Raw genomic sequence first — 14,456 nt, forward strand, 5'->3', positions numbered from 1 at the left:
GAGTGGATCACCTGAGGTCAGGAGTTCGAGACCAGCCTGGCCAACATGGTGAAACCCCAACTTTACTAAAAATACAAAAATTAGCCAGGCGTGGTGGCACATGCCTGTAATCCCAGCTACTCAGGAGGCTGCGGCAGTAGAATCGCTTGAACCCAGGAGGCAGAGGTTACAGTGATCCAACATTGCATCACTGCACTCCAGGCTAGGCAACAGAGTGAGACTCTGTCTAAAAAAAAAAAAGTATAGAAGAAAAATGCAGCCTCCTAATATGCTATCCATCCACTTTTACTCTGTGGATGCAAAATTTCTCAGAATGGAGGCATAGGGAGCTTACTCTAACTCCGTTTGTCGACTCATGAAATTGTACCCTAACATGGATGACTTCACGCCAAAGGCATTGACCCAACGTCTATGAATTGAAAGCAGCTTATTGTAAGGTTGTCTCATTTATGAACAGCACAGGGACTTGATATCTGAAACAGAGGGTGAAGGACCGCTGCTCCATAGGCATCAGGAGGGTTTGTTCTGACTTTGCCTCAAGGGCTTAATGTGGTTGGTTTTAATTTAGTTTTTAGTACAGTATAGGGTTCCTAACAGGTGCACAATATACATTTATTTCAGATAAGGATTGATTGGAAATGTGCTATTTTTATATTAGTCTTTATATTTCATTGCTGTGTGATTTAATCAAACTTTTCAATTCTCAAATATTCTGTTTGTTTCCAATTACATGCAGCTCCTGCATATGTCTTCTTTTCTGAAAACGTATAATATCTGACTTATCCCTCAGCTTGGCAGTAAGCGCTCTAAAAAGCAAGGATGCTGGCCAGGCGCGGTGGCTCACGCCTGTAATCCCAGCACTTTGGAAGGCCGAGGTGGGCAGATCACGAGGTCAGGAGTTTGAGACCAGCCTGGCCAGCATGGTGAACCCCTGTCTCTACTAAAAATATAAAAAATTAGCTGGTCATGGTGGTGCACTCCTGTAATCCCAGCTACTCAGGAGGCTGAGTCAGAAGAATCACATGAACCCAGGAGGCGGAGGTTGCAATGAGCCAACGTCGCGCCACTGCACTCCAGCCCGGGCGATAGAGCGAGACTCTGTCCAAAAAAAAAAAAAAGCAAGGATGCTGGTATCCAACACGTTAAAAAATAAATAAAAGCAAGGACAGAACAGTTTAATTCTTCTTACCTTCTATACCATCAGGCACAGAGCTCAATAAATTTTCAGTATTTGCTGACTACCAGAAATATTTTTTCTGTAAGAGTTCATGTGCATTTTAATCTTACTATATATGCTGCTGAAGTGAACACATGTTCACATGTATTTTGTGGTTTTTTTGGTTTTGGTTTCTTTTTTTTTTTTTTTTTGAGACAGTCTCCTCTGTCACCCAAGCTGGAGTGCAGTGGCGTGATTTCAGCCCACTGCAACCTCCGCCTCCTGGATTCTAGTGATTCTGCTCCCTCAGCCTCCCTGCTGGGTTCTAGTGATTCTCCTGCCTCAGCCTCCCAAGTAACTGGGACTCCAGGCATGCAACACCATGCCTGGCTTATTTTTAAATTTTTATTAGAGACAGGGTTTCACTATTGGTTGGCCAGGCTGGTTTCAAACTACTGAATTCAAGTGATAGGCCCATGTCGGCCTCCCAAAATGCTGGGATTACAGGCGTCAGCCACCATGCCCGGCCCACATGTATTTTCTTTTTCTTTTCTTTTCTTTTTTTTTTGAGATAGTCTCAGGCTGCCGTCCAGGCTGGAGTGCAATGGCATGATCTCAGCTCACTGCAACCTCCTCCACCTCCCGGGTTCAAGCGATTCTTTTGCCTCAGCCTCCCAAGTAGCTGGGATTACAGGCGCCCGCCACCACACCTGGCTAATTTTTGTATTTTTAGTAGAGACAGAGTTTCACCATGTTGGTTAGGCTAGTCTTAAACTCCTGACCTCAGGTGATCCACCTGCCTTGGCCTCCCAAAGTGGTGAGATTACAGGCGTAAGCCACCGTGCCCGGCCGTTTTTTTTTTTTTTTTTTTTTTTGAGGCAGGGTCTCACTCAGGTTGCCCAGGCTGGAGTGCAATGGCACCATCTCGGCTCACTGCAACCTCTGTCTCCTGGGTTCAAGCGATTCCCCTGCCTCAGCCTCCTGAGTAGCTGGGATTACAGGCAAGCACCACCACGCCCGGCTAATCTTGTATTTTTAGTAGAGTCGGGGGTTTTTCCATGTTGGCCAGGCTGGTCTCAAACTCCCAACCTCAGGTGATCCATCTGCCTCGGCCTCCCAGAGTGCTGGGATTATAGGCATGAGTCACCATGTCCAGCCAAAAACATTTTTTTAAAGAGATTGAGGGGGAGGGGGGTCTCACTATGTTGCCCAGGCTGGTCTCCAGCTGACCTCAAGTAATTCTCCTGCTTTAGCCTCCCAAAGTGCTGGAATTACAGACATGAGCCACCACATCTAACCCATAAAGGCACATTTAAGGGGCATGGTTGCCCAAGTGCATTTCAGCACCAGAAAGAACCATGGGGAGAGGATCCCAGCCATGGAAACAGGCCTGTCAGGTGTGGTCAAGATGAATGAAAACTAACTTTGTGGCTAAGTCAGCCAACTTATAGGAAATCAGCAAACTGATAGGAAATAATATTTATAGTTAAGATTTTTAGGAAACCAAATTGCTTTTCACTGCTTTTACAGATATCGGTAGACTTACTTATAGATTCAGTATTCATTACTTCATTGTATATTGAATCAAGTGGCCCTCTCTCTCTTAAGGGATGAAAGTTAGGCCTGGCTGGCAGAAGTCAGACTGGCTGGGATAGAAGAGAAAGAGTCCCAGTTAAGACCCATTATAGCTGGGCGTGGTGGCTCACGCCTGTAATCCCAGCACTTTGGGAGGCTGAGGCGGGCAGATCACGAGGTCAGGAGATTGAGACCATCCTGGCTAACAGGGTGAAACCTCGTCTGTACTAAAAATACAAAAAATTAGCTGGGCGTGGTGGCGGGTGCCTGTAGTCCCAGCTACTCAGGAGGCTGAGGCAGGAGAATGGTGTGAACCCAGGAGGCGGAGCTTGCAGTGAGCCGAGATGGTGCCACTGCACTCCAGCCTGGGCGACAGAGCGAGACTCTGTCTCAAAAAAAAAAAAAAAGACCCATTATTTTGCTGTCCAGAAAACTTATCCCAGGGAAGCTAAGCTAAGCAACTTTGGAAAAGTTGCCTAAATGGTGAATAGCTGCACAGAAACCCACTGTGCCTGAGTCCTATTCTAACCATCTTCCTCTCAAGCCAGACTGATTTATTTGCTATGCGTGTATGCATGTGTGTGTCTCCTTGCTTTGCCCAGTAAAAAGTACTGTAAGTACCATACCATAAGTACAAAGTAGTGTAAGACTGTAAAAGTGAACATACAAGCTGATACCATGCAAAGCAATCTTAATGATCAATGAGAAAAATTATGATTGTTCTGTGACTTTCAAAATTTTTTGCCAAAACATTAAAAACTCTTTCAGTTTTAAAGGTACAGGGAAATGAAAATAGTAAAACTAATATTTATCTGGTACTATGTAATTTAATACATTAGAAATATTGAGGCCAGGCGCAGTGGCTCACACTTACAATCCCAGCACTTTGGGAGGCCAAGTTGGGCAAATCACCTGAGGTCAGGAGTTTGAGACCAGCCTGGTCAACATGGTGAAACCCTGTCTCTACTAAAAATACAAAAATTAGCCAGGTGTGGTGGTGGGCGCCTGTAGTCTCAGCTACTTGGGAGGCTGAGACAGGAGAATCACTTGGAACCGGGAGGCAGAGTTTGCAGTGAGCTGAGATTACACTATTGCACTCCAGCCTGGGTGACAGAGTGAGACTCCGTCCCCCAACAACAACAATAAAAAAAAGAAAAGAAAAGAGAAAGAAATACTGAGAATTAGTTTTCTTTGTAAAAACCTACCAAGAGGCCTGGTATGGTGGGAGACAAGAAGCAACACAACCACATGCCTTTCTGTGCATAAGTGAACGAAATAACAGACTTTCAAAGACATTACGCAACTTGTCACTGATCATGTACATTTTTTATTCACAGTGCTTTGTGCACTGACGAGCTGGCAACGAAGTTTATATTTTATATAATTGCTCATACTTAACATACTGTAGTAACTGATATTTGAACCCTGTTGTTGGGAGACTGATGTTACTTAACAAAACCATGGTAAGCAAAATCCATGCATATCTGGGCCTTGTACAATGAGGTCTGGCTGTATAACGTATTTATATGACATTGGACAAGTCCCTCCGAGAGATAAAACCACCCATCTCTCAGAGTTACCATGCGAAGTAGTGATCACATAAATATGTTCTACACAGCAGTGGGCAGACAGCTGCCAGGCTTTTGAGTAGGAATAATTAATATTTGTGGCAGCAGAAACAAAATCTAATTTTTTTGTAGAAAATTCCAAAATTAGCCAGGTGCGGTGCTCATGTCTGTAATCCCAGCACTTTGGGAGGCCAAGGCAGGCGGATCGTGAGGTCAAGAGATAAAGATCATCCTGGCCAACATGGTGAAACCCCATCCCTACTGAAAATACAAAAATTAGCTGGGCGTGATGGCACGCACCTGTAGTCCCAGCTACTCACGAGGCTGAGGCAGGAGAATCACTTGAACCCAGGAGGTGGAGGTTGCAGTGAGCCGAGATTGCACCATAGCACACTAGCCTGGGTGACAGAACAAGACTCCATCTCAAAAAAAAAAAAAAAAAATCCAAAATTGCTTTTAGATTCCTACTGATGTGATTAAACAGAAGACTCAATACTTTATGGAAATATACACATTTCCTACGCCCAGCTAATTTTTGTATTTTCAGTAGAGACAGGGTTTCTCCATGTTGGTCAGGCTGGTCTTGAACTCCCAACCTCAGGTGATCCGCCCACCTCGGCCTCCCAAAGTGCTGGGATTACAGGCATGAGCCACCGTGTCCGGCTAGCAGTCTGAAACTTCTTAAGTCTTACCTAAATTATCTAGTTTTGAGAGGATGAAGGCAGTTAGAATGTCTAAAGCAAGGTACTGTGTAACCACAAAAGAGGACTGTTGCCTTGTTTCCAGGGATGGAGGAGGTAGAATAGGGGTATAAGATGAGAAAAGGGATGGTGTTCCGCACAGTGTTCTGTGTTTTTCTGAGTCAGATCTACATGGGAGCTTCATTATTTGGTTTGCAATTTCTAAAATACTCTTAACTCTAGTCCCAAGTGCAAGAATGAACATATTCCAGTAACAAATAACAGATTAAATTTTTGACATCTATAATTTTAGTTTGCTATAGCATGTTCCTTTCTAAGTGTTCTCTTTTATTTTATTTATTTAGTTATCTATTTCTTGAAATGGAGTCTCACTCTGTCACCCAGGCTGGAGTGCAGTGAAGCGATCTTGATTCACTGCCACCTCCACCTCCCAGGTTCAAACTATTCTCATTCCTCAGCCTCCGGAGTAGCAGGGATTACAGGCGTGTGCCACCATACCAGGCTAATTTTTGTATTTTTTAGTAGAGACAGGGTTTTGCCATGTTAGCCAGGCTGGTCTTGAACTCCTGGCCTCAAGTGATCCGCCAGCCTTGGCCTCCCAAAGTGCTGGGATTACAGGCGTGAGTCACTGTGCCTGGTCTAAGTGTTCTTTCTATATGGAAGTACAGATATATTGATGAGTCATATGCATAAGGATAACAAAGTCCACCGCTTTTTTTTTTTTTTTTTTTAAGAGACGGGGTCCTGCTCTGTCACCCAGGCTGAAGGTCAGTGGTGTGATCCCAGCTCACTGCAACCTCAACCTCCTAGGCTGAGTAATCCTCCCACCTCAGCTTCCCAAGTAGCTAAGATTATAGGTGCACACCACCACACCTGGCTAATTTTAAAATTTTTGTAGAGACAGGGTCTCGCTTATGCCGCCAAGGTTGGTCTTGAACTGCTAGGCTCAATCGATGCTCCCACCTTGGCTTCACAAAGTGCTGGGATTACAGGCATGAGCCACCAAGCCCAGCTAACTCATAGTCTTTAATACAATTTTTTCCCAGCATCTATAAAATGGTCATTCAGGAGAGTGTAGAAACAGCTTCTCTGATGAGTGGATTGCTCATCATATTCTGATAGTAGTCACTGGAATTAACATTGGTAAGAAGCAGTTGAGACCTGTAAGAGCAAAGAGAGACGATTTATTTCAAGAGGGTGCCCAGATGACCTGCAAACAAGTTTGCTCCAATGAGGTCCCTGAATTTGGAGAAGCAATGAAGGAAGGAGAAAGGGCTAAAATAACATAGTCGGTTGTTCCAATATTCCAAACGGGAAAAATGGAAGAAACCACTGATAACATTTTGAAGTACATCCTTCCAGAACTTTTCAATGTGTATTAAAGTATACATTATATATTTAATCACTATACCCTAATCCATCATTCTAGGGAAATGTACACGGGATCACTGTAAACGTTCTAGATTATCTCTCTCAGCCCAGCCCCAAGTCTTCCCGAAGGCAGAAAAGTTGACCACTTGTCCGATAGTAGGTTAACCTCTGCTGCGGGTGTTAGGATGGCAGTAAGAACTCAGCCTTGTCTCTAAGCACCCAGTTATTGAAGCATGGAGTACATGGTACAATTCCTTATCTCTGTTAGTGGACTCCTGTATCTATCAGGGTTCAAAGGGAGAAACACCACCAGTCACGCGTATGTGCGATGTGTTTCAGGGATCTGACGTTACGCAACCGCGGGAGTGGAGGGCTGCAGGAATATGCTGGAACGCACCTCGGGTCTCATGTTCTCCGCGCCTCTGACCTCGGCAGCGAGGACGTCCCGCAGAGGGAGGGGACCCTTCTCCACAGAGCTGCACACGCCTGGCCCCGGAAAGGCGAAAGGAGGAGCCAAAAGAGCCTCTCGGCCGGGCGCGGTGGCTCATGCCTGCAGTCTCAGCAGTTTGGGAGGCCCAGGCGGGCGGATCGCTTGAGCTCCGGAGTTCGGGAGCAGCCTAGCCAACATGGCGAGACCCACGTCTCTACTAAAAATACAAAAAATGTAGCCGGGAGTGGTGGCGCCCGCTGGTGGTCCCAGCTACCGAGCGGCTGAAGCGAGAGGAGGCTGAGGCTGCAGTGAGCGGTGATCACGCCACTGCACTCCAGCCTGAGCCACAGAGCCAGACTAGGTCTCAAGAAAAAAACAGAGGCGAGTGGCAGCCGCTCTCTGCAGAGCCTGGGAGTCCGCGTCCCGCCCCGCGCAGCAGGCGCGCCCGGCACCCCCCGCCGCCGGCAGCGCTGGAAGGGCGCTCTGGGCCACGTGGTCCTGCGGCCGCCCCGCCTGCTCCGGGTGGGCCTCAGGCGGCCTGCCCCGGGAGGATCCCGCGTTGGGCGGGCTCAGTGTTTCGTGATACCAGGCGGCTGTGAGGCAACTTAAGTTTTCTGAGGAAACTTTGGTTTCTTTTTCTTTGTCCGCAAAAGAGGTCAGCCCTATCCCTTGTTTCTCATTTTTCGCGGGTCTCTCTCATTGCCTTCACACACCAGTTTTAACCACAGTTAAACTGGGAAGGAGCTGGGCACGGTGGTAGCACGCGCCTGTGGTCCCAGCTACTTGGGAGGCTGAGGACGGAGAGATCGCTTGAGCCCGGGAGGTCGAGGCTGCAGTGAGCCGCGATCGCACCACTGCACTCCATCCTGGGCTATACAGCAAGACCCTTCAACAAAAAATAATTTAAAAAAACAAGGCTGGGCGCGGTGGCACACGCCTGTAATCCCAGCACTTTGGAAAACGGAGACAGACGGATTGCTTGAGCCCAGGAGTTCAAGATCAGCCTGGGCAACATAGCCAGACGCGTCTCTATAAAAAGAAAAATACAAATATTAGCGGGGCGTGCTGGCGAGAGCCTGTGGTCCCAGCTACTCTGGAGGCAGAGATGAGAGGATTGCTTGAGCTCAGGAGGCAGAGGTTGTAGTGAGCCCAGACTGCGCGCCATTGCACTCCAGCCTGGGCGAAAAAGTGAGACCCCGTCTCCAAAAATTAAAAAAAAAAAAAAAAATTTAAAAAGAGAATGGTAGGGGGAAAGGAAGGATAAGGAGAGATTTGCTAAAGGATATACATAAGTACAGCTATCTGGTTTTCTATGCCATAGGATGACTGTGGTTCACCATAATAGTTTCAAATAGCTAGGAGAAAAATATTGAATGTTCCCAACAGGAAGAAATGATAAATATTTGAGATGATGGATGTTAATTATCCTGATCACTATACGTTATATGTATCAAAACATCACTATGTACCCCATGAATATGTACAATTATTTGTCAATTAAAAATTATTTTAGGCCAGGTGCAGCGGCTCACGCCTGTAATCCCAGCACTTTGGGAGGCTGAGGTGGGCGGATCACGAGGTTAGGAGATCGAGACCATCCTGGCCAACACGGTGAAACCCCGTCTCTACTAAAAATACAAAAAATTAGCCGAGCGTGGTGGCGGGCGCCTGTAATCCCAGCCACTCGGGAGGCTGAGGCAGGAGAATGGCGTGAACCCTGGAGGTGGAGCTTGCAGTGAGCTGAGATCGTGCCCCTGCACTCCAGCCTGGGCAACAGAGCAAGACTCCGTCTTAAAAAAAAAATTATTTTAAAAAGATCAACTGATCTTTATGAACTTTTTTCCCCACTCTCTGTTGTAGGAGGGAAGAAAACTTCAAAGTCAACATTATTAAGAACCATTATGATGAAGATTTTATAAAAAGCTCAGATTTGGCTAGGCACGGTGGCTCATGCCTGTAATCCCAGCACTTTGGGGGTCCGAGGCAGGTGGATCACTTGAGGTCAGGAGTTTGAGACCAGCCTGGCCAACCAATGGTGGAACCCCATCTTTACTAACAATACAAGGATTAGTTGGGCTTGGTGGCACATGCTTGTAATCCCAGCTACTTGGGAGATTGAGGTGGGAGAATTGCTTGAATCTAGGAGGTGGAGGCTGCAGTGAGCCAAGATCGAGCCACTGTGCTCCAGCCTGGGTAACAGAGCCAGACTCTGTCTCAAACACAAAAACACAAACAAAACAGGTTACCTTGGGTGAGGTATGGTGAGGTTAGATGCAGCACAGGAGTTACAGACCAGTTTTACAGTTTTTGTTTTTGTTTTTTGTTTGAGACAGTCTTTTACTCCGTCACCCAGGCTGGAGAGTAGTGGCGCTCCAGCCTCCCAGAGGAGGTTGCTCCTCCACCTCCCGGTTTCAAGCGATTCTCCCTCCTCAGCCTCCCGAGTACCTGGGACTACAGGCGTGCGCACCACTATGCCCAGCTAATTTTTGTATTTTTAGTAGAGCCAGGGTTTCACCATGTTGGCCAGACTGGTCTTGAACTCTTGGCCTCAAGTGATTTGCCTGCTTCTGCCTCCCAAAGTGCTGGGATTACAAGCGTGAGCCACCACGTTGGCCCAAGTTTTAGTTTTGTACTCTCATTTCCCTGGGGCTTCACACAAGGCCACTCAGCAGGAGCAGAAGGGGTCACTAGGCAGAGGGAGTGAGGGGGGAACTGCAGAAGAGCCTTTGTTGTGGTTTTTGCAGGAAGAGAAGGGTTAGGCAAGGCCAACAGGTTTGGGATTGGCTAATTTGAGTAATTTCCGGGGGCTCAGGGGCATGGGGCTGGCCCTAGTTGTCTGGTAACTGGCCCTGGAGTGATTACGGTGTATAATGGTCCCAAGTGTTTGAGCCTGATAACAGAGGTGGTTGGGGGTGCAGACATAATCGGCAGCTCAAGAAGAGGAACTAACTGGCTTTTAGCCAGAGCCTAAAATCTAAGTCAAGACAGCACACACCCACACACAAACTACGTTGCCTGAAACAATATTCTTTAAAGATATTTACCTAAAGGGCCACAAATTTTATTAAATCTCTGATCCTGAAACTTCAATACTCCCCACTGACTGTATAAAGTTATCTTCAGTTTTTTTTTTTTTGAGAAGGAGTCTGGCTCTGTGGCTCAGGCTGGAGTGCAGTAGAGCCATCTCGGCTCACTGCAACCTCCACCTTCTGGGTTCAAGCAATTCTTCTGCCTCAGCCTCCCGAGTAGGTGGGATTACAGATGTGTGCCACCACACCCAACTGATTTTTCTATTTTTAGTAGACACGGGGTTTCACTATGTTGGCCAGGCTGGTCTTCATCTCCTGACCTCAGGTGATCCACCTGCCTCAAGCCTCCCATAGTGCTGGGATTACAGGCGTGAGCCACCGCACCCGGCCTGTATTTTTAGTAGAGAAGGGGTTTCGTCATGTTGGCCAGGCTGGTCTCGAACTCCTGACCTTAGGTGATTCACCCTCCTCAGCCTCCCAAAGTGCTGGGATTACAGGCATGAGCCACTATGCCTGACCAATTTAGAAATATTTTATCATTCAAAAATTAGGCGGCTTTCAGGGATCATTTCTATAGTCTGCTACTAGAGTACTTTCTGTGAAACTGTAGAGCCCCCGGAAACGACAGGAGGTGCAGTTTTCTCCTGAGTGTGAAGCCGGCGCTTGGTGTTGCTTTCGCCATTGAGGTTTCTTCTCCTCCGCGGGGGAATGAGAGGGAGAGGACACAGGCTGAATGGTTTGAGTTACCAAAGTAAAAAAATATATTTACAGTAATGCTTTTTAATTTTTATTTATTATTCCGAGACAGAATCTTGCTCTGTCGCCCAGGCTGGAGTGCAGTGGCATGATCTCGGCTCACTGTGACCTCCGCCTCCCGGGTTTAAGCGATTCTCCTGCCTCAACCTCTGGAGTAGCTGGGATTACAGACGCGCACCACCACGCCTAATTTTTTTTTTTTTTTTTTTTGAGACGGAGTCTCGCTCTGTCACCCAGGCTGGAGAGCAGTGGTGCGATCTCGGCTCACCGCAAGCTCCGCCTCCCGGGTTCACGCCATTCTCCTACCTCAGCCTCCTGAGTAGCTGGGACTACAGGCGCCCGCCACTGCGCCCGGCTAATTTTTTTTTTTTTTTGTATTTATAGTAGAGACGGGGTTTCACCATGTTGGCCAGGCTGGTGGCAAATTCCTGACCTCGTGATCCGCCCACCTCGGCCTCCCAAAGTGCTGGTGTTATAGGTGTGAACCATCGCACCCGGCCTGCTTTTTATTTTATTATTTATTTATTTTTTCTGAGACTGAGTCTCGCTCTTGTTGCCCAGGCTGGAGTGTGCAGTGGCTCAATCTCGGCTCACTGCAAACTCCGCCTCCCGGGTTCAAGCGATTCTCCTGCCTCACCCTCCCGAGTAGCTGGGATTACAGGCGCCCACCACCACGCCCAGCTAATTTTTCTATTTTTAGTAGAGACGGGTTTCACCATGTTGGTCAGGCTGGTCTCCAACACCTGACCTTGTGATCCGCCAGCCTCGGCCTCCCAAAGTGTTGGGATTACAGGCATGAGCCGCTGCGACGCCTGGCCAGTAATGCTTTTTTTTTTTGTTTGAGAGTTTCACTCTTCTTGCCCAGGCTAGAGTGCAATGGCACGATCTCGGCTCACCGCAACCTGCGCCTCCCGGGTTCAAGCGATTCTCCTGCCTCAGCCTCCCTAGTAGCGGGATTACAGGCATGCGCCACCATGCCTGGTTAATTTTGTATTTTTAGTAGAGACGGGGTTTCTCCATGTTGGTCAGGCTGGTCTCGAACTCCCAATCTCTGGTGATCCGCCCGCCTTGGCCTCCCAAAGTGTTGGGATTACAGGCCTGGCAATTTTTTTTTTTTTTTTTTTTTTTGAGATGGAGTTTCGCTCTTGTTTCCCAGGCTGGAGGGCAGTGGTGTGATCTCCACTCACGACAACCTCCACCTCCCGGGTTCAAGTGATTCTCCTGTCTCAACCTCTCAAGTAGCTGGGATTACAGGCATGTGCTACCACACCCGCCTAATTCTGTATTTTTAGTAGAGACATGGTTTCTCCGTGTTGGTCAGGCTTATCTCGAACTTCTGACCTCAGGTGATCCGCCCACCTCAGCCTGCAAAAGCACTGAGATTACAGGCATGAGCTACCACGCCTGGCCCAGTAATGCTTTTTAAAGAGTCGAAAAGCACCTCAGAGCACTGGTTTATCTATAGTCTTTTTTTTTTTTTGAGACAGTCTTGCTCTGTTGCCCAGGCTGGAGTACAATCTCACTGCAACCTCCACCTCCCCGGTTCAAGTGATTCTTCTCCCTCAGTCTCCCGAAAGCTAGGACTACAGGCACAGGCACATGCCACGACACCTGGCTAATTTTTTTATTTTTTGTAGAGATGGGGTTTCACCATGTTGGCCAGGCTGTTCTCGAACTCCTGACCTTGTGATCTGCCCACCTCGGCCTCCCAAAGTGCTGGGATTACAGGTGTGAGCCACCACACCTGGCCTATCTGTTATCTTTTGTCCAAAAACAATAAAAGAGCAAAATGTCTGTTAAATTTGTTATATATCTAGAATTTTCTGTATGTTTCAAATATTCCATAATTTTTTTTTAAATGTAAGTTAATAAGAGAAAAAGAAAGGCAGAGAGAAAGAGAAGGTGCATGCTGTCCTGTCCCTTGCACATTTTGATCCAAATGAAGTTTTCTGACTCTTCTGAGGCTCCATAGAGCTGAAGGCATCTAACTGTACACAGTTTTTGGTAGGAAAACTCATGATCAGACTAAAAGATGATGACTTAGAATGAAAAAAGAGCTGGCCAGGTGTGGTGGCTCATGCCTACCTATAATCCCAGCACTTTGGGAGGCCAAGGCAGGCAGATCACTTGAGGTCGGGAGTTCAAGACCAGTATGGCCAACATGGTGAAAACCTGTCCCTACTAAAAATACAAAAATTGGGTGGGCGCAGTAGCTCACGCCTGTAATCCCAGCGCTTTGGAGGCCGAGGCAGGCGGATCACCTGAGGTCAGCAGTTCGAAACAACCCTGGCCAACATGCGAAACCCCATCTCTATTAAAAATACCAAAAAAAAAAAAAAACTTTAGCTGGGCATGGTGGTGGGTGCCTGTGATCCCAGCTGCTCAGGAGGCTGAGGCAAAAGAATTGCTTGAACCCAGGAGGAGGAGGTTGCAGTGAGCCGAGATCACAACATTGTACTCCAGCCTGGGGTAGAAGAGGGAAACTCCGTCTCAAAAATAAATAAATAAAATAAAAGTAAATAAATAAAAATACAAAAATTATCCGAAAATTGCTTGAACCTGGCAGGCAGAGTTTGCAGTGAGCCCAGATCGTGCCACTGCACTCTAGCCTGGGCGACAGGGTGAGACTCCGCCTCAAAAAAATAAAATAAAAGGGTGAAGAAAGAGCTAGAACTTAGCTTACTAACATCCAAGTGAGTCCCTCAGTTGCTTGCTTGGCCTGCTGGGGAAATGGGCAAAGTAAGGGCAGCCACTCCACCAACACTGGCCACTACCACCTAATCAAGCTGTGGTCTTTTATTGGGCAAAGAAACCAATTCAAGCAAGTAACCAGCAAGCTCAGGTATCCCATAATCCTTCTTTCACTATTTAATACACAGTAAAAAGTGCTATTTGAAAGAACTGTCAAGTTCTCTGAAAGAATTGCAAATAACCTAGGGATCCAGCCTTCCTGGTGGTAGCTCACTTCAGTGAGTATCAGAGCAGCTTCAAAGTTGCACTTTTCTTTATTTTTTTTTTTTTTGAGACGGAGTCTCACTGTCGCCCAGGCTGGAGTGCAGTGGGGCCATCTCGGCTCACTGCAAGCTCCGCCTCCCGGGTTCAGGCCATGCTCCTGCCTCAGCCTCCCGAGTAGCTGGGACTACAGGCACCGCCACCTCACCCGGCTAATTTTTTGTATTTTTAGTAGAGACACGGTTTCACTGTGTTAGCCAGGATGGTCTCAATCTCCTGACCTCATGATCCGCCCGCCTTGGCCTCCCGAAGTGCTGGGATTACAGGCGTGAGCCACCGTGCCCGGCCTCAAAGTTGCACTTTTCTATATTGGTCATGAAAATTAACCAGACAAGACTGTGATTGCCGAATGTGCCTCTTCCCACCTGGGTTATCTCTGCCTCCTAGAGCACCTCGCTTCAAGGAGAAAAGTGACATTTAGACAGGGCCTATACTGACTAGACAGGTCAGTTGGCTTTCTCACTTCCTTCATTCTCCTCTCAGATGGGAAAGGGAGGAGACAGCCTGAAAAGCCCGTTTCTCACTAGGATCTAGATTGCAGTAGTTGAGAACGGACCCTGGAATCAGATGGGGCCTCCAGCCTCCATACAACTTCCAGCTCAGCCATCTAGAAGCTGGGTGACTCAGTTTCTTTCCGCCAAATGGTGGTAGTATCTACTGCGGGGTTGTTACGAGGTTTCAGTGGGATTAAGTAGAATAGCGCAAAGCATAGTGAGAATGCAGTATGTGTTAGCTACGGTTATTGCTATTTAACAGATAGTATGATTTTTGAGCAAGAGACATCTCTGAACCTTGGTGATCCCTGCCTACTTAATGGCACTGTCTTGCGGGAAGGGGGAATCTCAGCTTAATAGGTAA

The 14,456-nt window shown here is 47.3% G+C and overlaps 1 pseudogene; it reads left to right on the plus strand.

Annotated features, from left to right (window-relative positions):
• The first annotated feature begins 10,378 nt into the window (after positions 1–10,378).
• Positions 10,379–10,568, plus strand: LOC115936164 (uncharacterized; annotated as a pseudogene).
• The last annotated feature ends 3,888 nt before the right edge of the window (positions 10,569–14,456 follow it).

This window comes from Gorilla gorilla, chromosome 8, assembly GCF_029281585.2.
Source record: "Gorilla gorilla gorilla isolate KB3781 chromosome 8, NHGRI_mGorGor1-v2.1_pri, whole genome shotgun sequence".
Lineage (NCBI taxonomy): Eukaryota > Metazoa > Chordata > Mammalia > Primates > Hominidae > Gorilla > Gorilla gorilla.